Source organism: Rhinolophus sinicus, linkage group LG05 (genome assembly GCF_036562045.2).
Source record: "Rhinolophus sinicus isolate RSC01 linkage group LG05, ASM3656204v1, whole genome shotgun sequence".
Lineage (NCBI taxonomy): Eukaryota > Metazoa > Chordata > Mammalia > Chiroptera > Rhinolophidae > Rhinolophus > Rhinolophus sinicus.
Genome location: NC_133755.1, coordinates 126,222,059 through 126,245,187, shown reverse-complemented (window position 1 = coordinate 126,245,187; position 23,129 = coordinate 126,222,059). Strand labels below are relative to the sequence as shown.

The following is a 23,129-nucleotide window of genomic DNA, read 5'->3' as shown; positions in this document are numbered from 1 at the left end:
ATATTTCATAGTTTGTTTTACTCTATAAGAAAGAGTTTTTCCTTTCTCTGGCTCCAATTTCTTTTCTTTTTCTTTTCTTTTTTTGAATAGTGTTGTGGACACACAAGTTCTAATAAAATAATAGTTCTTAAAGTAAGCTGCTTCTACTTAAAGAATTAAATTGAATATTAATTATATACTTTGATGTCAGTTAATCTTTCAGCCTTTGTTCTATTATTGTTTTTCACTTCCTTTTTCCCTTTAAAGAGAAGTTGAATGCATCTTTATTGTTACACATACTTCATAACAAGTTAATAAATATTTCATTTTCAGTAGAGTTTTTAAGACATCTTTCATATTGGCAACATAACCCAATGAAAGTAATTAAATAATGGTTAAACATATTTCTTCTGGACTGGAGATACACAGAGGTGCCAGCCCAGAATTCACTACCAATCTCTCAAGGCCTTGGTCTCCCTACATTCAAAATGGGAAATGTTAACATCATCTATTTCAAGAGATTGGGTATGGACCAAATTATCTAATATACATGAAGCACTTGCACATAGACAGTGGGAAATAAATATGCATAAAAACGAGATGATGCTAGTTCAGCATTTAGCACACTGTCTAACACATGGTAAGCAATCAATAAATGTCAGCTACAGTTGTTATTATTCTAAAAAATGCCTGCTGTATTTCTATTTTGGTAAATGAGGCTGGAAATCATCCAGAAGACTTATTGATTCTACGTCCTTAAAATCTCTTCAATCTATCCAATCAATGATTCGCCATCCTATTGCCACCATTTTAATGTAAGTCCTTGCCTTGTGTACCTTAGAGAATATCAGTAGCCTCCTAATTTATTTGTTTGCATTTGGTCTTACTCTACTTCAGTATTTTTTCCACTTACCTTCCAGAGCAGTTTTTTAAAATTCAAGTTCAATCATGTCATGACTTTCTTTAAAATATATAATTTCTTCATGTAGTTACCAAGGTACTTCTTGCCATCTTATTCAAAATTCTTTTTAACCTGCCTCTGCTTATTTTCATGCCATTATACAACTATGCTGAATAATTCGAGGTATCCTAAATGCTTTCTTTCCCCTTGTGATTTTAATATATGGTAATTTTCTGCCTAGATTGTCATCTCTTTTTGAAAGACTTCTAGTCTCATCGTCCTCCACTCCCTTCCTGTCCCCTTCCCCACAAGTCCACAGTCCTCCTGGTCAGGCAGGTTTCCAGTGTGCATCAGCTTTACTGTAATATGCCCCATTAGATTGTAAGGTACCACAGAACAATATTTCTTTATGTCCTTCTCAATTTGCATCCTACCTGGCTCATCCTACCTTCTTAGTAAATAGAAGAGACAAGGTTAAACATATAAATGAGGTTATTTGGTTAACTTCTATATAGCAGAACACAAAGATTATGTATCTTATCCAGTGTTCAGTTAACTGCCAGTTAAGAGTTAAGTGCCGACAAGTAATTTTCATTGAGGGTGGGGGTGGGATTCTCTTTCAAAGCAAGAAGACTTTTGACTCTGAACAAGGAAATATTAACCTAAATGCAATAATAGGAGATTAAGACAATTATGAGATATCCATAAAATGAGGTGTCATATAGACTCTCAAATCATGTCATTAAATTATAATTGTTTGCATGGGAAAATTTTTACAATTTTAGGCTAAGTGAAAAGCAGTGCTCAAAGTAGTGCGATACTATTTTTAGGGAAAGACTGGAAAATTATACGTGAAATTGTTACCATGTTGCACCTCTGGCCAGTGGGGATATAGGCTATGTTTAGTTTTCTTTCAATTATTCTATGATTTTTATATTTTCTGCATTGATCATGCATTACTATACATATATATATACGTATGTGTACACACATATCTATATTTAATCCATCTATAGTTTTACAAAGAAAAAACAGGAGAATGGGAGTGGAACATGACAATATTAACCCATCCTTGCCTTGTTCTTTGCTTTCATTAACATATGGGGTGAAAGTACTTTTTTTGATTGTTATTTAAAAATATGAGACCATTCTAGTTAATAAATACAAGGTTTCTTATTTTCAAGAATATTTTAGTATTTAAAAAATACAATCTACACCAATTTAGTAAATGCACCACCCTAAATGTCGAAGGATAACAGGGACTTTGTGGGGGTTAAAAAGTTTTAAAGTATTTAACTTTTATGATTTTCTAACTGCTGATGACGCAAAAAAAGATTTTTTAAACATACTATAATATATAAAACATATATATCTCCCTTTGTGTGTGTGTGTGTGTGTGTGTGTGTGTGTAAATTTTACTCTTATAGATTATTAGTCCTTGAGCTTTAGCTGTTACTAATAAACTGTTACATGTTTGCAGTCAATTACATTGTTTGGTGACAATGAACATCACTTATAGAATGAGCTGCAAATGGGCAGCAAGAGTTCTAATAGTTTTTATGTACTAATTCCCCAACAGTAAATGTGTCTTTTTGTGTAAGGAAGAAATTGGTATATAATTGAATAATAATTTCATAAAGGAAACCAAATTAATTATAAGATTACTAAAAGAAAGTGAATACATTGTTACAATCATCTTCAATGGCATATTGAATCTTGCAACATTCTGTATATTACACACACATTTGTATTTATAGTACAACTAATTTTTGATTGTCTGATATGGCATATTTAAAATCTCTGGGTTTGTTAGTTCCAGCAAGGATACAGTTTATTCACTTTCATGCCATTCAGTGGGTTTAAGGAATTAACACTCATTTTCATAATAGTCTATAGAAAATATTTTATGGAGATAAATAACATGTGTATCATATGGTAGAATATAATTTATGGGGTATTTTTAAAGATATATAAATGTCTGGCCTCTAGCCCTGTTTAGTTCTATATAATTTTTGGTAAATCAGCCTTCTCTACTGAGATGCTCAGGCAAAGGGTAACATTTCAGGATCTCAATCTCAGAGTCTTCTGCAGCACTGGAAACTTGAAATTAGTAGAATAGAGAGAAACGGCTGCCCTAAAGCTTGTGCTTTCCCATCACAACAGCAGTTGTCCACCCTAAGACTTGCATCAAGAAAACTTCTGCTCCTGCTGACAGTTTCTTCCTAAATTTATCTCCCCATCCATTAGTTGGGGGGTGAGGAGGGAGGAAAAGAAAACTGTAGTGAGCATCTATTCTGTGCACCTTAAGTAGACTTTTTACATTTTCATCAAAGTAGTTACACTCTAAGTCAGAAAGTGATAATTTGTATATAAATTGTAATTAAGTGAGGAAACAAATTTCAACTGGGTAAAAAAATAAAGGTTTGCTTCAGATGGTATGTACATTGAGTTGTGATAGAAAGGTGTGAAATCCTACAAAGACACTTCCAGGCTCAGTGAACATTAGGAATAAAGGTGGGGCATGTATGAAATTGCAGGTCCTATTTGGTGATCAGATAGCTGGGGTGTGTGTGTGAAAAGGATTATAGTGATAAAGCTAGGACAATGGAAGATAAAATGGTTTGGGTTAAATCCAACTTATGGGGAAGGCTTTCTACGTTACATTATTAAGGAATTTCTACTACCTTTCGTAGTTATGACGAAATCAAAAAAAAAAAAAATTTAAGACACATTTATTCAGCATCATGATCAGACTATTATATTTAGCAATCAACAGCATGGGTGCAAAAAAAAAAAAAATCTACATTAAAACCCTTTGTTGGAATGCTTTACACTTTCCACAGAACAGAAACTAAAATAACCTGTTATACAATTAGTCACAAATACAGTCCTCGAGTTTTTTGTGCATACACATGAGTATTGTCTAAAACATGTCTTCTTTGTAGCAGCGAGGCCCTGCCACCACTGTTCTTGGCTGAGCTCACAAATCTGTTGTAACCTGTAGCTTCCCTGTCACTTCTCTGGCTCTCCTCTCCTGCTGAGCTTTGTTTCCTGGCAGTAATTAAAACCTTCTGCCACTGCCGTAGCTACTGCTGCTGCTGGAACCACCATAGCAACCTTGGTTTCGTGGTTTGGCAAAGTATTGACCTCCACCACCATAGGGGCCAGAGCTTCTGCCTCCAAAGTTCCCTCCTTTCATGGGTCCAAAATTTGATGATTGATTGTTGTAATTGCCAAAATCGTTGTAGCTCCCACCACCTCCAAAATTGCTTCCATCATTACCAAACCCATTACAGCCATTCCCACTGCCATCATATCCTCCACCATGACGGCCTCCAAAGCCACCTCGACCCCTGAAGTTTCCTCCATGACCAAAGTTGTCATTCCCACCAAAGCCACCTCCTCGACCACCACCGAAGTTTCCAGAACCACTTCGACCTCTTTGACTGGATGAAGCACTAGCCATCTCTTGCTTAGATAGGGCTTTCCTTACTTCACAGTTGTATTTCCTTACATTCACAGTATGGTATTTCTGAAAGACAATCTTGTCTACAGAGTCACGGTCATCAAAGCTTACAAAAGCAAAGCCTCTCTTCTTGCCACTGCCTCGATCAGTCATGACTTCAATCACTTCAATTTTCCCATACTGTTCAAAATAATATCTTAGGTGATGCTCTTCACTATCTTCTTTAATACCACTGACAAAAATCTTTTTCACAGTTAAGTGGGCACCAGGTCTTTGAGAATCTTCTGTTGAGACAGCCCTCTTTGGTTCCACAACTCTTCCATCCACCTTGTGTGGCCTTGCATTCGTGGCTGCATCCACCTCCTCCACAGTGGCATAGGTGACAAACCCAAAGCCTCTGGAGTGCTTGGTGTTTGGGTCTCTCATCACCTCATAGTCCGTGAGCATCCCCATTGCTCAAAATGGCTCCTCAGACTCTCATCGGTTGTTTCAAAGCTCAAACCTCCGATGAAGAGCTTCCGCAGCTGTTCAGGCTCTTTGGGAGACTCTGACTTAGGCATGACGACCGCAGGAGGGGTGACTTTAACAATGCTTACTCAGCGGCGTCCACCGACAGAAAGGCAAGAATTTTTAAGGAGCGCATATAATCAAAGTTGTGCTATAGTGATCACTTTGAAGGAAGTTGAATATTGGATTAGAGCTGAGAGAAACTGAGAGCAACAACACGTTTTGAACTGTCTCAAGGCAAAGAGCCTAAATGGGGACCCTGGTGCTGAGCCTGGGAGAAGACACATGGTGATAAAACTAATGCCTAGAAAAACAGTAGATATTAAGGGTGAAATATGACCTTAGAGTTTTTTTTTTTTAATTAAAGTTTATTGGGGTGACAATTGTTGGTAAAGTTACATAGATTTCAAGTATACAATTCTGTAATACATCATCTATATATCACATTGAGTGTTCACCACCCGGAGTCAGTTCTCTTTCCATCACCATTTATTTGATCTCCTTTACCCTTATCTACCACCCCTTCTTCCCTTACCCTCTGGTAAACTATTGTCTGTGTCTATGAGTTTTTGTTTCTTCATTTGTTTGTCTTTTTTTGTTGTTTTCAGTTTTATATACCACATATCAGTGAAATCATGTGGTTCTCTACTTTTTCAGTCTGACTTATTTCGCTTAGCATTATAATCTCAAGATCTGTCCATGTTGTCGCAAATGGTCCTATTTCATCTTTTCTTATGGCAGAATAGTATTCCATTGTGTATATGTACCACAACTTCTTTATCCATTCATCTATCGAAGGACACTTTGGTTGTTTCCATGTCTTGGCCACCGTGAATAAAGCTGCAGTCAACATTGAAACACATAATGTCTTTATGGATAAATGTTTTCAGATTTTTTGGGTTGATACCCAGCTGACGGATTGCTGGGTCATGTGGTAATTCTAGTCTTACTTTTTTGAGGAACCTCCACACTGCCTTCCATAGCGGCTGCACCAATCTGCATTCCCACCAACAGTGTATGAAGGTTCCTTTTTCTCCACAGCCTCTCCAACTCTTGTTACTATTCGTCTTGTTGATGATAGTCATTCTAACTGGGGTAAGGTGATATCTCATTGTGGTTTTTATTTACATTTTTCTGATTATTAGTGATGTTGTGCATTTTTTCATATGTCTATTGGCCATTTGTATGTCCTCTTTGGAGAAATGTCTCTTCAGGTCGTCTGCCCATTTTTTAAATTGGATTGTTTGTTTTTTTGCTGTTGAGTTGTATGAGTTCGTTGTATATTTTGGATATTAGCCCTTTATTAGAGGCGCGGTTTGCAAAAATCTTCTCCCACTTGGTTGGTTGCCTCTTTATTTTTTCGATGGTTTCTTTTGCTGTGCAGAAGCTTTTTAGTTTGATATAATCCCTTTCATTTATTTTACCTTTTACTTATCTTTGGAGTCAAATTCATAAAATGCTCTCAGAACCCACTAATGCCTAGAAAAATACTACTAAGTTTAGTACCTGTGTTTTAGAAACCACTAAGTTTAGTACCTATGTTTTCTTCTATGCAGTTTATTGTTTCTAGCTTATCTTTCACTACTATCCTTTTTAAGCCCACTTCACTTCAATCAAACTAACTTAGCTTGTCAATAGTTTCTAAAAGTAGCCCTTACTTTTTGATTTCAATATTGTTCATTGTGCTTCTTTGACTTTGTTGACACTCTTTTTCCTCCATATCCTCATAAAATATTCATATATTGTGTGTCTTTCAAAAGCTCAAGTGTTAACTCCTCCAGGTATCCCTCTCTGATTGTCATGGTCAAATTAATCTCTCCTGGAAATCCCAGAATATTGTATTTGTGAAAAGTTCCGGAATGTAATCATCTTTTCACCTAACTTATATAAAATAAGTTATTGCCTAAGGTAGTATATTTTAGTGGTGAAGAGTAAGTGTTTTGGAGTGTAATTCTTATTGTACTACTTACTAATTATGACCTTGGGCAAATTACGTAATCTCATATCTCAGCTTCTGCATCTTGAATTGGGGAATCATGGAAGACTCTGCAGATTCTGAGTGATATCCAATACTGTTATTAACATTAAATTATATAATGCATATGCTCAGTGACACCCCAGGAACAAAACAAGTGCTTGGTAAATAAACTATTAGGTGGTGTACTAGATGATGTGAATTACCTAAAACATTTAAGGCAGTTGGGAATGGGACTCTTCCATCAAGTGATAGGCGAATCAAATTGAGCATTCTTAATGCTGGCTGTTAAAATAGGATAACAACTTTGATTGGGTGCAGTGGACAGAAATGAAAAAACTAGTCTCAAATACCCAGTTTTGCTAAAGTCTCATCCTTAGTTAGGTTAGAAAGCCAGGCAGTCTGGGTTTCTCCCTTACAATGAATGGAAATGTAGATGGTGGCAGTGTTAGTGCTACCTCTTGGAAGGGACTTAGGTGTGGTAAGTCCTTGTCAGAGATACTTATTTAGGTAGTATCAGGAAAAGCTGGGAAGACAAAGTTAGATTAAATCGTGGTGGGAGAGTTTTTCAAGGAGAACTATATGGAGTAAGGAGGGTCTCATTCCAACATCTGACAGTGGTGAGGGTAGACACCAAATTCAACTAGCCAAGGAATGAATGGTAAAGTGAGAAAATGGGTAGAATGAGAATAGACAGTTGTCATGAAGAAAAGACAGCAATGACAAAGTAAGTTTGTAGATAAAACTTTCTATTAATTATGTGGATGGTCCACATAAAAAAGGTTTAATTCCCTTTTGGAGGGTTTATAATGTGAGACAAAAGCTTTGAGAGATTGATATTAAAAGACTTTTTCTATGAAAAGTTTTCTAAACTTATTTGATTGATAGAATGTGGATAGTTGACTATAATTAAGATAAATCCTTTTTCGGTAATTCTTGGTAATATTTTGAGCAATGTTTGCAAACACAGTTGGGGAAATAATCCTCTAGAGTCCTTGATGGAGATGGGGGAAAAAAGCAGGATTGAAGTGGGAAAGGAACACAATTCAAGGCTGAGATCAAAGTGGGGGATTTCAGAGTTTGTGACTAGGAAATGAATCTGATTGATGATGATGGCTTAGATATGGCTGTGCTTGTTGACAGATGGAGATTATATCAATTTATCTCTCCAAAGACAGGGCAGAAGAATTGGGTTGAGAAGATCACAGGTTATAATAAAAAAGGAAAAAGAAAAAAAAAATAGTTTGTTGCAGAATTCCAGAATGTAATTATCTCTTCTCCTAACTTATTAGCTCATTGGTTTCAACAACCTTTGATATAAAGTTTCTAAGCTTTTTATTTTGTGATTAATTTGCTGATGTTTATTAATTATCCAGTTAGAATTACTAAATACATATGTTAATAATCATAGTATCAAAAGAACCAGCTTATCTGCCCTATAGAATAAATAAAACTGAAAGGTCCTTGTTTTTAAGTACATATTTTGAGATGAAAAGGATTTCATAAAATAGAAATCTTTGCTTCAGAGAAGGTAGTAAAACACAATGTCATCTTTTAAAGGCATATTTCATTAGATCTTGTATTCCCCACCATTTCTCAATTATGAAAATGAGATACGTATCATTTATCTAATTGAATAACTTGCTTATATTGCTTATTTTTCTTTAAACTTAAAATTTATCACCTTACAGATTTCTCAGTTTGTAATTGTGTTGTCAAGGACAGATGTGCATGGAGCACTGAAAGTAAATGATTTTGTAAATAGCATATGTGATCCTTTGAAATGAAGATACCTCTGATTAGAACAGTTTAAAAAAGAAAAAGAAATAAAAATCTATTACATATTTGTTTCGAAAGAGGACTTTATTATTTTTAAAAAAGATGCTTTCTGAAAATGTTCAGGGGGCATTGCTTAATGGAAACTGAAACAAATGAAAAGCAAATGGAAGCAAGGCGGCCACCTTCTTCAGAGCTTTTAATAGCTACAGTGAAAAATTAAGGGCCACCTGCCATGTTGATTTTTATAAGTATGAATGATGTAGGGGTACTTGCCAATACATTCATGAATAAGTGAAAATAGGGGTTTTATATAGTAACACAAACCTTCAAATGGGAGTTCATGAAAGACAAAGCTTTTCTTTACTGGGTGGAAAGTTATCTGCTATATAGTAAAAGGCCTCCTGAATGAAACATTTGTCCTCAAATTCCTTTTAATCTTCTGTGAGGTTCTGCCTGTTACCTCACTTGGAATAATGTGCCAATTTTGTAAGGATAAAGTGAATTTTATCCTTTTTTCGTTCCTTTAGCTTCTTGATGCGGCATTTCCTTGAATTTCACAGTACCTGCCTGTTTTTAGCAGCTCTAATTTCAGACTATCATTTTCCTGGACTAACGTGTAAAAACTGATATTCTCATCTCCTTGATGGAGAATATTCAAGAAATGCAATCCCAGTAAGAATGCTGCTTACTAAAGGATATTTATTTCTGCAGGCATCTTTAAAAATTCTGTTTCTATTTCAGCTCTTTAATACCTGCTCTTCTTTACAAAAACGGATTAAAATGTCTGGTGGCCGTGGAGGAATGTTTTTGTGGTAGCCTATTGCTTTTGTATGATATATTGTGAGTGGTTATTGTTCACAACTCACACCTTAATAGTTTGAGTTCAAGTTTTTTGCTTTGCTCTTACAAAAATATTTACTTTGTCCTGTGTCAGTTCAGAACTGCAGAGCAAGAATTATGAGAGATATAATAGGGATTGATTTGTTTTTCTTTTCAAGGTTAATTGGGTATTGTTCTTGTAGATTGAAGAGTTAAATGGAAATAATAGTAGGTTTTTCAAATAAGTTAGAGATTGAAATCTGTTTTGTAACTATGGCAAGGAACCCAGTTTCTTAGCACTAAAGAAGAGTGCATTAGTTAGTGTGTAGGAAGGTTAAAAACAAGCAACCACAAAATAAACTCAGTTTTAAACAAGTTGTTTCTGTGAAATATACTGATTCTAACTCACTTCGAAAAGCATTGGTAGAGGAGCTAGCTGGTAAAATTTCCAGAATCTCCCAATTTTAGGACTTTGGTGTGTGTGTAGGTTATTCAGTTATTATAGTTGTGTACTAAAATTAATTTTGCTAAGGGGCTCATGGTAATTTCATGACCTCCTAGAAAGCCATTTCCTTGTGTTGTTAGCTCATTACAGTGATTGAGGTGACACTTATTTTGTTGTTATTATTAATAGCTCCTCTTTCGCTCTCGAAAGGGTCCTGGTTTGGATAATAAATTATATAGTCACTTTCCATATAAAGTGTTTGACTTCCTTTCAACACATTTTATGTTTCCAAAATAATCTCTTTTTAACCTGTATTCTTGTATGTTTTTGCTCTGGTAAAATATACAGTTATTGTTATCTACCATATCCAAAATAAATTTATATATGTGTAACTGTTAGTTATATCACTAAAGAAAGTAATTATACTGCCCTAAAATTGAGTTGTTCAACTGATTCATGACTTCATAGTTCATGATAGTGAACTAATTACAGTTTCTTTTCTTTTGAAGTCAAGTTTAGAGCTGAAAACGTAAAGCACCTTATAAGATTACTTGTCAAATGCAGTTAAATGGAAATAAGAAATATGTTTTGAAAAATGACACAATTCGACTTTCTAACTTTTTTGGAATTAATATGTATTTAGGGTGAACTTGCACGAAGGCAAATTTGATTTTCATATTTCATTAAATATTTATATTCTGATCATATTGCTGGCTAACCCTTGTGAAACATAATTTTAGACTGGGCAACGCTAATAGACTCTTCTTCCAGTATTGCTTAATATAAAAGTCTATAATTTTATTCATTCAGTTATATTCATCGTAATAAGACTTTATGCTTTTATTTCCATTTCTATGTGGAATGGTTACTGAATAAACATACACATTTATGAAATGATTAGAAAATTATACTTGACAGTAATCAGGTGCCAGAATATGTAACATACACCAAAGAGTGCAAGTCTAGCAGATGTCTAGATCCAGAAGAAACACACTACTAGGAACAGAACTGGATTCAGAAACTGATTGTGTTTCTAAGCCCATTTTCACTGTCTAGTAACATTATAGATTGGCATAAATCAATCACTCTGAGCCTCTCCTTTTGTCGTCTGTCAGAAGAGGGAAATTTGCTTGCCTTGAATATGTCATAGGATGTTGCAAGGACCCTCTTTGCTACTGTAAATCAAACTGCGTTTTAATTTCTGGTATTTCAAAATCAAATCTGCTGGTGTGTGCTGGAATGATTGGAAAGTGTCAGATTAGAAAGTGGAGAATACTAAAAAATCTCTTCATTCTACCTCCCAAAGTTCTACTGAACGTCCAGTTCTCTATAAACAAACGTGTGCATCCTGTTACAGTTGACCATCCTCTTTCACCTGTGTCACTGCCACAGCCTCCTCTGTTCTCTTTTCTGCCTCCTGCTAATCCATTGTTTCTAGAGTGGTCTCTCTACATGTGAGTCTTACCATAACACTCTCTTCTTAAAATCCTTCAATGGCTTTCTATTCCTCTTAGAATAAAATACAAACTTCTTAACTCCCACCCTGCCTTCTTTTCCAGCTTCATCGCTTACTTCTCTTCCACTTGTATTCTATATTCCAGTACATTGACATTCAGTCATTGCCTCAAATGTGCCATGATCTTTTTCCTCTCTGCTGTCTTTATTTTATTTATTTTTTTGCCTGTGAATAATCTCTTTCTACTCTTAAAAAAAAAAAAAAAAGTAAAGTTTCTCACTTATTCTGCAGGTTTCATTTATACCAGGAGAGATGCCACTCATCAGTGATTCCCTTTCCTAACACACCGTGGTTTATTATCATTGCTTGTATAATTACTGACCTTCTACTAGATGAGAGGTCTGTAAGGACAGGCACTGTGTCTGTATTTCTTCCCACAATGTCTATAGTTCTTCTCATACTGAGTTCATAAGACGTATTCAGTATAGTTGTTGAATAAATGTATAAATGAATAAATGAATGACTCTACAGGAAGAGAGTACAGTAAATAAGATGAGCTATGATAAACATTTGACCCAGGGTTACTGTAATGAGAATATCAAAGAATAATAGACAGGAATTAACTTAGTATGAGAGGTAGAAGCATGTAGACACTTCAGGTTTTCTCTATTGAAGGAACGACAAGTTCAGGCTGTTAGGTATCATTTTTCCCTTTTGAATTTTAGGTTAGGATGGGCTTTATAAAATGGAGTCACCTTATATGTAGCTGGACATTTGAAATAGGAAATACTGATATGAGAGAAGGGATGGTGGTTATCACAGTAGTTCTGTCAAATCTTTATAACACTTTAGTTTTTCAAAGCTTTTTTTTTTTTTAACGGACATATCAAATGATGCTAATTAGCAAATCATCTATGTAGCGCTTTAACTGGAGAACTTTGAAGAAAAACTAAGTTTATTAAAGATGAAGCTAACTTTTATAAAAAAGTTATGTTCTGTTTTTGTTTAAATATGAAAATAATCTAGTCATACCCTTTTTATTTTGTTTAGTTAAGAAGGGCTCCTTAGCAAGGAGATAACTAGGACTCATAAATAAAACTGACAGATACCTGTTTGTAGTAAAGCAGGGTTTCTCAACAGTAGCACTCTTGACATTTTGTGCCGGGTAATTCTTTGCTGTGGAGAACCCTGTAGAATGTTTAGCAGCATCTCTGAGGTCTACCTACTACATGCCAGTAACATCACACCCTTATAGTTACAATAATAAAAAATGTCTGCAGTCGTTGTTAAATATTCCTTGGGGACAAAATCACACCCACTTGAAAAGTAGTGCGCTCAAGAATTAAAAATTATATTCCTATGTCAGATAGGAAAACTTTGTAATATATTGGAGCCTTGTCATTCCCATGTAAATTATCTCTAGATCTTGGTGATTATTAGTAAAGTGTACATACTGTGCTACTCTCAGATATCGCTAGGAAGGTGGAAGTGGGAGGACTCGGGGCTACTTGTCTTGGGAAGCAAAGACTTCTAAGGTATAGAATTGATGATGGGAACCTAAGAAAAGGATGGACAATTAATTTGTGTTTTAAGGATCTGCCTCTAAGGTGGAAATAGAGCGTGCATGATTCTGCCTGAATCTTCGATTTGGGGACCAGGATTGAAGAGCTGAAGAAGATTTACATTTCCCCAAAGGCAGGGCTTCAGTTGTATGCACTTAAGTATATAGTTTTCATTATTTTGGTTCAGGTACATTGCTATGGAAGACAGTGAATATTTATCTTATAATGGACGGCATGATTTTCTAGAAAATCAGACACATATATTCCTGTACATGGGAGAAGCATCTTTGAACTTTTCATGCATAATGATCAGTTGCTATCTCAAAGGACTCATGTCACTTGTTTGGCTGCAGACTACCAGTGTTGTATTAATATATGAAAATGAAACCACAATTTGCCACTTGATTAATGCTGGTGACATGCTTTTTGGAGTGTGTCTTCTCACTTTCTCTCTCGTTTCTTATCTTCAGACTTGTTATTAATTATAAGAAGGCTCTACCTCCTTTTGCCTAATTTCTCTCATATCCACATATTATAAATCTCTTATAATGCAGGTTCTGTGAGCATACTGGCTAAGGGAAGTAACGACAGAAGTACTGAAATACTGTGACTCTTTTTCCTTTTGTGGCCATAAAGGAAGAGCATGGTAGCTTTCATTTTCCTTAGTTGTCTTAAAAAAAAAATATTTGTCAGATTTTGCAGATGTGGCTAGAAAGCTGATTGATATTAAAGTGTATAGGGATTATTATATCACCCTTAAGGGTAGCAAAGGAAAAGCATGAAACAACTTGAAAAAAAGTTATATTGTTATAGAAATCTGTTTTACTCTTTCTCTCCCTCTCTCCCTCCCCGCTTCCTCTCCTCTCCCTCTCTCTCTTTTTCTCTGTCCCTCTCTCCCTTGCTCTCTCTCTCTCTCTCTCTCTCTCTCTCTCTCTCTCTCTCTGAATGTTTTATCTGTAACAGCTGCCTGCAAGATATGGAGCTTTTCTTAACCTTTTCAAATCTCTGAGTTTTTATCAGTCATTCTTAAGTTGTTTTTTGGTGTTACATGGCAAGTTACGCTGATTTAAATGTGTGTTTTACGTATTTCCTTTTATTGTACGCTATAGGGTTGAGTTGTATCTCCCGCTAAATAACATACTAACAAAGTAAATTTATCCAGAACAAAAACAACAGAAGGGAACATAGGTTAGTTTTCAAATGAAGATTATTTTAAATGATGTTGTTTTAAATATACGTGATTTTTTTTTAGTTGTTAAAACTATTAAAGGGATTCCTAAGTGGAAACTTTCAGACATTTAGCTACATGATTTACATATTCATGCAGTTAAACAGATTGTTTACAAAAATGTTGGAGAATATTCACAAGGTTTTTTATGTTTTAGTGGGAGCAAAATTATCTTCATATTAAAAAAAATAGTGTTCTTCACTATGTTAACATAATAATGATAATAGTCTAGTGGTAGATCTAGCATTTCAATCTATGGTTTGAACTCAAGGTGTTTGGCTCCATAGCCTCCATCCTTAAAGACTATTCTCTACTGTTCCATAAACTGTTTCATAATCAACAATACATAAAAGTTTCTTCTATTTTGGCAGATAAAATTGCAGTCTACATAAATATACATAAAACACTAACATTCTGGAATGTATTAAAGACTTGCTTACTGAGGCATGACACTCATACAGAAAACTTCAAAGGACCAAACTCTAATGAAATACAAAGGAAATATAATTAACACTTTTATATTAATTGGAAAAATATGATAACTACCTTGTACAACTGTAATAAGGATGTACTATAGCCAGCATGAGATATATAGGTACAGATGTAGACATAAAGGTATATATGTAGATGTAGATACAGACATAGACATAAATCTTTTCTATAATTCTTAATTATAGGAATGGGAAGAGACAGGAAGGATTCAATTGCCTAAGCCAGAGGTCAGAGATGGCTTCACTAAGATGTGTGGTTTGAGATTTTACCAAATATATTTGTAATGAATCTTCTTCAGGATAGTCAGCACCACATAGCTTACTCCTTGATATTAATCTCTAAATTTGAGCCTGACTTAAAAAATAAAATAAAATAAAATAATGCTCTACTTAAATACCTTTTGTGAGACTCCATGTCATTTTCATGCTTTCTGTTGGTTGGGAATTTAATATTCTATAGGCTGAATGCCATTTGGGGATATAACTTAGATGACAAATTTATAAAGTAAAGAAATAATGAAGATAACAAATAAAGAGCAATCAATGCACCTTATTTTGATTAAGGAAAAAAAAAAAACTGTTTCCTCCAAATTCTAATTTTGCAAAATATTTTATCTCATTCGACACTATTTGTGTGGTAAGAGGACTTCATTTTTGAAAATCTAAGAACTTCAAAATCTATATTGACACTGTTGCTAGACAAAGTCCTGTAACATCTGTAGCTTGAATAGACTCACCTTTTAAGCCTCTTACTTAAAAGACTACCATTTAAACTACAAAGCAATCATGTTGAAAAGTTGCAAAAGGAATAGTTAGATTCTTACAAGGTAAGGCCTCTCTCCTCCTGTAAGTGTCGAAATTTGGCAAGGATCACCCTTCTTCTTGCCGTGCCTAGGTATTGCATTCATTATGATGAAATGAAATAAAAGCACATGAAAGATTTCAACCATCAGATTCCCCATTTCTCCATTGGTATACATCCACCCACAAAGGTGTTTGTATTCTCACATCCTTGTTCGATTATCCCTAAATTACAGAGGGCAAAGTCAATCACACCTCGGCTTTTAGACATTCTGTTTATTTAGACATCTATATAACTAGTATTCTTATCAGTCTTTTGTTGAACATGTACACCAAAGGATAGTTCAATTTCAATGTTGAAAAAAAATAATCTGTTCTGAAAATATTATCTGATCCATTCTCCCTGGACAATATGTCTTCTGTGACAGTATGTCTTCACAGTCTGTCATCTGCCTTTCGTGTGTATATTCTTTGCCATTTCATTAGGATGCAACCTTTGAACATTTTTTTTCTTATCTGTATTATGGTTAGTATATTTCCAAACTTTTAGGTAGGTTTTGAGATGATTTGATTATAATTAATTAGGAAGATTTTTTGCACTATTAGCTTTCTGTACATAATATTATCTTGCAGCATCATTAGTGTAGAAATAGAACCAATCATTATATTCCAGAAAACTTTCAACAAGTTTTTCATTTGGAAATGTACACATTTACATCATTATCCTTTACCTTAAGAAAGCAGTATTTCACTTCTAAATTTCTCAGTGTATTTCAGATTGAAATATGCAGACGTATGTGTTTAGTCTGATACTTTGTAGTGTTTGACATTTTTTTTTCTGAGTTCACTATTAATGGTAAGTTGCTTTATGTTTTTATCCAGTTTTCCTGTTAGGTTTAAGTTTTGCCTTGAAAAAAAAGTGAAATATTACATATACATGTAAATAAGCTTTAACCCTTAGTTTTGGCATGGCTCTCCTACCATAGGTAATAGGCAAAATTAATTAATTTATCTTAGCAACATATGAAATTGAACAGGAAAACATAAATGTACAAAACAATACATGTACACACACACACACACACACACACGGTTGTGCTCATACTAAAAGAAAACAAAAGTTATAAAGCTCATTGTATAAAAATGAATTTGTTCACAATAATTGTTTCTAAAACTTAAAACAGAGGCAGTAAGAAATAAATTAAAATCATTTTTCATAATGTAAGGCATCAGTGATATTTCTGTTTTCCAATAGAAATGTTAATTACAAGAATTTATTTTAATAGCATCCTGTGTAGTTCCAAATTGCCAACAGAAATTAAAGAATTTGTGTACACTGTAGAACATAGCGATTTTAGATTATCTAAAACTAGAATATTCTTGTTTTTGAGTTGGGAGGATGAGTTAGTTATTCTTAAATAAAGGAACTAAACTAGATGTCTTTTTAAATATCTAACGTAGCTACTTTTCCTAGACTTTACTAAAAAACATTTTAAATGATTCTAATAGTACCTACATTGCCTGTTTGCATGCAAAATGCTGTGGGTGCCAAGCAGATAGGATACAGATAAAGCTGTCAGATTATTTGCTTGCTGTGCAGATAAAAATTAATGGTGAACTCATTTTCTGTTAAGGAGTATGGGAATCTACTTAGAGAATTTTATAAATTTATATCTCTAATCGTTCTGTTTATCTCATAATATATGTAAATACATGTATATACATACACACATACACATGTGTATATGTGTGTATATGTCTGTTTGCTTTGTTTGTGTGTGTGTGTACCTGGTTTCTTTTTTTGATAAAAAGATTGAGCTCAGCAACATCATTTGTTGTAAGGATTTATTCTGCCTGTTATTTCCTTTTATTTCTAAGATTAAGGATTGAGTGAATCTCCTCGTTGTCCTGATGGATCTTTTTTAAATATCATGCTTCAGGGTAAACTGATTCCTTTATGATCTTCAGAAAATTTTCCACTGACATAACAGAAATGATTATTTATCTCCCCATATGTTCAAATGGCCTTAAACTGCTTTAGGGTTATTTGCTTCAGAAGACAGTATTGATCCACATTTCATAACTGACTAAATAAGGAAAGAAGTAGTCTTCACAAAATAGCTAGAAAGATTGCTTTAACCGATGATTTTGTTTTAATCATATTTGAAATCACTGCAGAAAACTGATGGTGAAAGCCATGTCTGAGACCGCTTGAAAGGGAATGACTGCTCTTTATTTTAAGAAATTTAGAATTAATCCTCTTCAATTTGGCTATGGATCTTACAAACTTTTCTACAGATATGCAGATTTAAATATATTGTAGGAGAAAAACCTGTTATTGATGAATCATAAAATAGTCTAATTTTAATTCTTTGAATGAACCAAAAATGTTCTCTTTATTAAGCATAATGAAATCTCAATATTTGTATTTATATGCACATTTCTAGTCGAGCTGAAGTTTTTTTTAATTTTAGGTACCCTGCCCTCAGGGAATATTCTGATGCTGCCAGATGTACTATTAGCCTCATTGTAAAACAAGCCAATAACTACCACAAATAGCATTCCAGTTTAAATATAATAATTGGTCAATCATATGTCCCTACACACATTTCCTGCATGTCTATCTGTGCTGAGTAGTTTTCTTCACGTTGATGAAATACTGCAACTTTGGCAGGAAAGGTGACTTTAGAGTCTATCTATATTTACCACTGAAATAGGAGATAAAAAAGCACATTGCAAAACATACAAAGTAAGGCACAATATTTATAATTGATATAAGTAATTTCTTATGAGGTATCAGAAATTTAATTAGCTTAAGCTAATTAAATGATTATACATGCCATTTGATGCTAGGTCAAAGGTAATATGATATTAAATATCATCTTATTTGTCTTTTAGCAGATATAACTGGTCCATTGACCAGCAAAATGCAAAGAGTAGGCAAACAGTAATTATTTAGTCAAGAAATGAATGAATAATTTGGTCTAATAATTTGTGGTTCCTGTTTGCATACACATCTGGAAACGGAGAACTGGCTCATGGTTTATCAGGAGTAGAAACTAGTGGGATCAAAACTTCGCATGGAAATTCACATTGTGAAATAATCAGTACTTAACTATTTATTGAGTGCTAATTCTCTGCTAGGCACTGTGCTAAGTTCTTCATTCAGTTATGTACTTACATTCACAACAGTCTTATGAGGTCATCGTATTATTAGGTTTCCCTGTTTTAGATGTGGAAAAACTGGGCCCGGAAAGTAAATTTGCAAAGGTCATGCAGCTAAGTATATTCTGGAGGGGAAGCCAAACTCATAATTTATATAAAGGACAAGAAGTCATATTGACTTTTCAGCATTATTGAAGTGAGACATTATGGATGAAATTAACAATGTCTATCATTCAGAATATGAATTTTATCTTTTAAAGAAATGTTTTAAAATGATTATGTTAAAACAAGAGTATTAATCTTTCAAAAGAGGAATTCTCACTCATGTATTTTACATTATATGTTTTATGTAAAACCTACATTATCTGACCTTTCTCCGTCGATATGTTTTAAAACTACGAGAAATAATATAATGAGAATGAATAATAAAACTGAATTACAAAACTTAATAATGAATCTAAGAGAAATATTTGAAAATAAACTTGACAGTGACATAAATGCTGTAGTAAATTATACCCCTGTCTATAATCTTCCTATCATCAATTGCTGTTTAATAACTTTCCTTGCCTCTTGTTTATAGTGACATCACCTCAAAGAAATCTTTTAGAAAAATAATAGTGTCATAAATACGGAACTTTTTTAGTGTTTACAAATAAGTAATGTAATGTTTGAGTTTGGTCAGCTAGCTTCCCCTAATTTAAGTAGTTTTAGTCCATGGCAACCCCATTAATTACACTATTTTGTTATAGACTTGAATTAGAGTTAAGATTATTATGTGTTAGTTCTTTTTTAATGGGGTTCCTAAATCCTGAGATTTCATGGATAATTCTTTTTATATGTAGTTTGATCTCTTAGAATGGACCTAAAGGACAATGTTGAGTGAGATCCAGAAGGGTCTGATTTCATTTTGAATCTTTGCTTTTATGAGAGTTGATTTTTAAGTAATTTACATAATTTTAAATTTTCATTTCCGGATCCTTACTTGCGTGAGTCAAAATGAATTTGCACGTGTCTGGGAACTCAGATAGTGATTAATAACAATGGTGTAGTGAGAGTTAGGGTGAATCGTGAGGTTTAGGGATCCCTGATACACTTGCTGAGACACCGCTGAAAGACTAAGGGGGTGTTAGTTTGTATGTGGAATTTTGAGAATGTGGTGATGGTGGCAGAAACATAAGTGTTTTTAAATCATTTTGTTGAAGACAGTTGTATGGGAGTTTTAACACCTAAATGACTGATTGCTGTGTTATTGTTAAAACAACCTTTTGCATATACAAGTATAAAAATGACCACTGTGTCTATAGCACTTAATAATTAATAACAAAGAAACAAGGATAGTGAAGCCAGGAATATGAAGTGGCTTTGTCCAACTTACATGTAAGTGGTGGAGTGGATTAGAACACATATCATTTCAGTTAAAATCTAGTTATTTTGCTGCATCACATCACCTCTTTATTTATAAAGTAGAATAAGAATAAAAAAGAGATTTTGAACATTTTAACATGACATCTTTTATTCTTTTAAAATTATTTTTTGGTAATGACATCAGAATTGTGATATTCTGCTAAAATAAAGGGTATTTTAATGCCACATCTCAGCAAAATTCCTAGCATATTCAAAACTGATAATTTAATAAAGGAGAAAAACGGTGTTTACATAATGCTTTGTTTTATTTCATTTTTTCAGTCAAAATCTTAAAAATAAAACTTTTAAAAGCTTATATCTGTTTCTTTCCCACTGTATAGTATCAATAAAACATTAAGTGCTCAGTTAAATAACAAATAAGATATATTTATAATACCTTGAAATTTTTCTTTTTAGCATTAAAAATTCCCAAATTATTTTCAGCACTTGTGCACCTATTATCACAAACTTTATATTGTGCATCATTTATTTTCTAAACTCTTACAAGTTAGTTGTAGGGTAATTGGGATGGTGCCTCACAAACTATAATATACTCATTACATCATGTTGTTTTTATCCTCCCTGCCCGCTGTTCATTCTCAATGTGAAAAATCATAGCATATCAGTGACAGGAGATCTGGCTTTTAAGGCAGACTTTTGTAATTATTCCCACTGAGGCACTGTCAATAGGATTAAAATACAGACTCTGGATCTGTCCATCCCAGATGAGGTCAGCACTTTGAGCTGTGGGAGTTCTATTCCTACAAGCTGTGCTTTCCTCTTTGCAGTATTAATATGACACAAATATTTGAAACCTCCGATGGAAACAGACTAGCTTTGCCTGAATTAAATAAAATGTCCATTTGTAATAAATAAAATAACAGCATTCATTAGAATCCCTAACTATATATGTATGTAGATTCTACAATAATATTAAAGCCCAGAAACTTTCAATTACAGAACAATCCACTTATAGTTCATAATTAATAAACTTTTGCAGCTGCATAACTGTGGCCGGAAACATCTGCAAAACCTCATATTTTACACACAGACACATACACATAATTCCTTCAGAAAAAAATTCAATTGTGCTCAAAATCAGGTCTGGAAACAAAGTAAGACCTGAAGAAGCTGAGTCTAGTTGTATGCAGTTAACTCATGGGAGACGAAGGCTGGGAGGGGGAAGAAATCAGCCCTTGTCGGGCAAAGTGATGTGGGTAAAAAATAAGGATGTTTAAAGCCTATTCACTAAAACTCACTTTGTATATAATGTATCAAAAATCCCCTAAATATAAACTTGGTATTGGTAATGCTAAAAATCTATTTCTTTTAAGTTACAAAATTATGCAAATAAAATTGCTACTCCTCAGGTCAAAGATAAATTATTTATGTAACACAAATGAACAAATCGGGAAAAAGAAATATTTATTATCGATTTTCCAAAATTTTAAATAATTCATAGTTTATTATACCTAGCTACATCTTTATAAAAATAGACGAGTATAGAATATATGTCTTTGGAAACTCAAAGTGATGTATTATCAACTGATAAAATTTGGTATTTCTCTGTTTGCTTACTTAAATGTTTAGTTTGAAGTTGCATTAATGAATTTTATTATATATAACATTTTTACTGAGCTATAATTCACATACCATACAATTCACCTATTACAGTGAACAATGCAGTGTTTTTTAATTGTCATAGAGTTGTACAACTATCACTACAAAGCAGTTTTAGAACATTTGCATCACCCCCAAAATAAATCTGTAGTAATTAACAGACCATCACTATTTCTCCTCAATGTCCCAGCCCTTAGCAACCACTAATCTACTTTCTATCTCTATAGTGCTTCCTATTTTGAATATTTCATGTAAACAGAATTATATAATATGTGATCTTTTGTTACTGGATTCTTCCACATAGCATAATGTTTTCAGGGTTCATCCATGTTGTAGCATGTGTCAATATTTAACTCCTTTTGATTGCTGAATCATATTCCATTGTGTTTATTCATTTATTAGTTGATGGACATTTGGGTTGTTTCCCCTTTTTTGGCTATTATTGATAATTCGGCTGGGCACGTTTATGTATAAAGTTTTGTGTCGATATATGTTTTCATTTCTCTTGGTTATATACCTAGGTGTGGAATTGTTGGGTAATATGGTAACCATGTTTAACCTTTTGAGGAACCGCCATTTTAATTTATTTTTCAAAGTGGCTGCAACATTTTATATTCCTGACAGCCATGTATAAGGGTTCTGATTTCTCCACATTCCCACTGACAATTGTTTCATCTGTCTTTTTTATTATAACTATCCTATTGGGTACAAGTGGTACCTCACTGAGGTTTTGATTTGTATTTCCCTCATAGCTAATGATGTTGAGCATCTTTTTGAGAGTTTATTGGCCATTCTTATATCTATCATAGAGAAATATCTGTTCAGATTCTTTGCCTATTTTTTGATTGGCCTATTAATTTTCATTTTTATATTTTTAAATCTAATTTATTAACTTTCTCCATAATATCTCACTTTACCTCCCTCATTAATTTTTTGGTGGAGATATTTGGCTATCATGCATTGTTTAGAGACTTTCATAGTCTGAGAAAAGAACCTCCAGAATGAAGATTCTAAAAACCTGAAAAGCTTTTAAAATATAGAAATGTCCAAGCTCTAGGAATAATTCAATTACTGTGACAGGGCCAAGGCATTAGTGTCTTTTCAAACCATCGCTCATGTGCAGTCATGGAGCATAGCTGAGTAAGATAATGGATTATCAGTGCCTTAATGTCCAGGATGATATCAAGTATGTCTGAGATTAAAGTTTGAGTTCAATATTTTCAAAAACTAGTTCATGAAGGACCAGGAAATCTTTCTTTGATGTATAGCAATCTAGAAGTATGTAGATTTTCTGGGATAACCAGTTTGTGGTCGAGGGTCCTTAGAAATATAATATGATAGGATATCCTTCAAGCTTATCCTTACAGGTAATAAACCTAAAGAATCAGGGTATGTTTGAGTGTCTGTACCCTCAATTAAAAGGAAGAGATACTCCATTTCACCTAATTGCTTAGCCTAAAGGGTGGAGAGTTGTCTGTGGATTTTAGGATGACCTTTAAAATCATTCATCGAGAATGCAGAGTTGTTACAC

The 23,129-nt window shown here is 33.7% G+C and overlaps 1 protein-coding gene and 1 pseudogene across 1 annotated transcript in view; one reads left to right on the top strand and one right to left on the bottom strand.

The window, feature by feature from the left end:
- The window catches only part of EPHA7 (EPH receptor A7), a 339,108-nt gene that overhangs the window by 205,466 nt on the left and 110,513 nt on the right, over positions 1–23,129 (top strand). The window lies entirely within an intron of this gene.
- LOC109454889 (heterogeneous nuclear ribonucleoprotein A1) lies at positions 3,610–4,960 on the bottom strand (annotated as a pseudogene).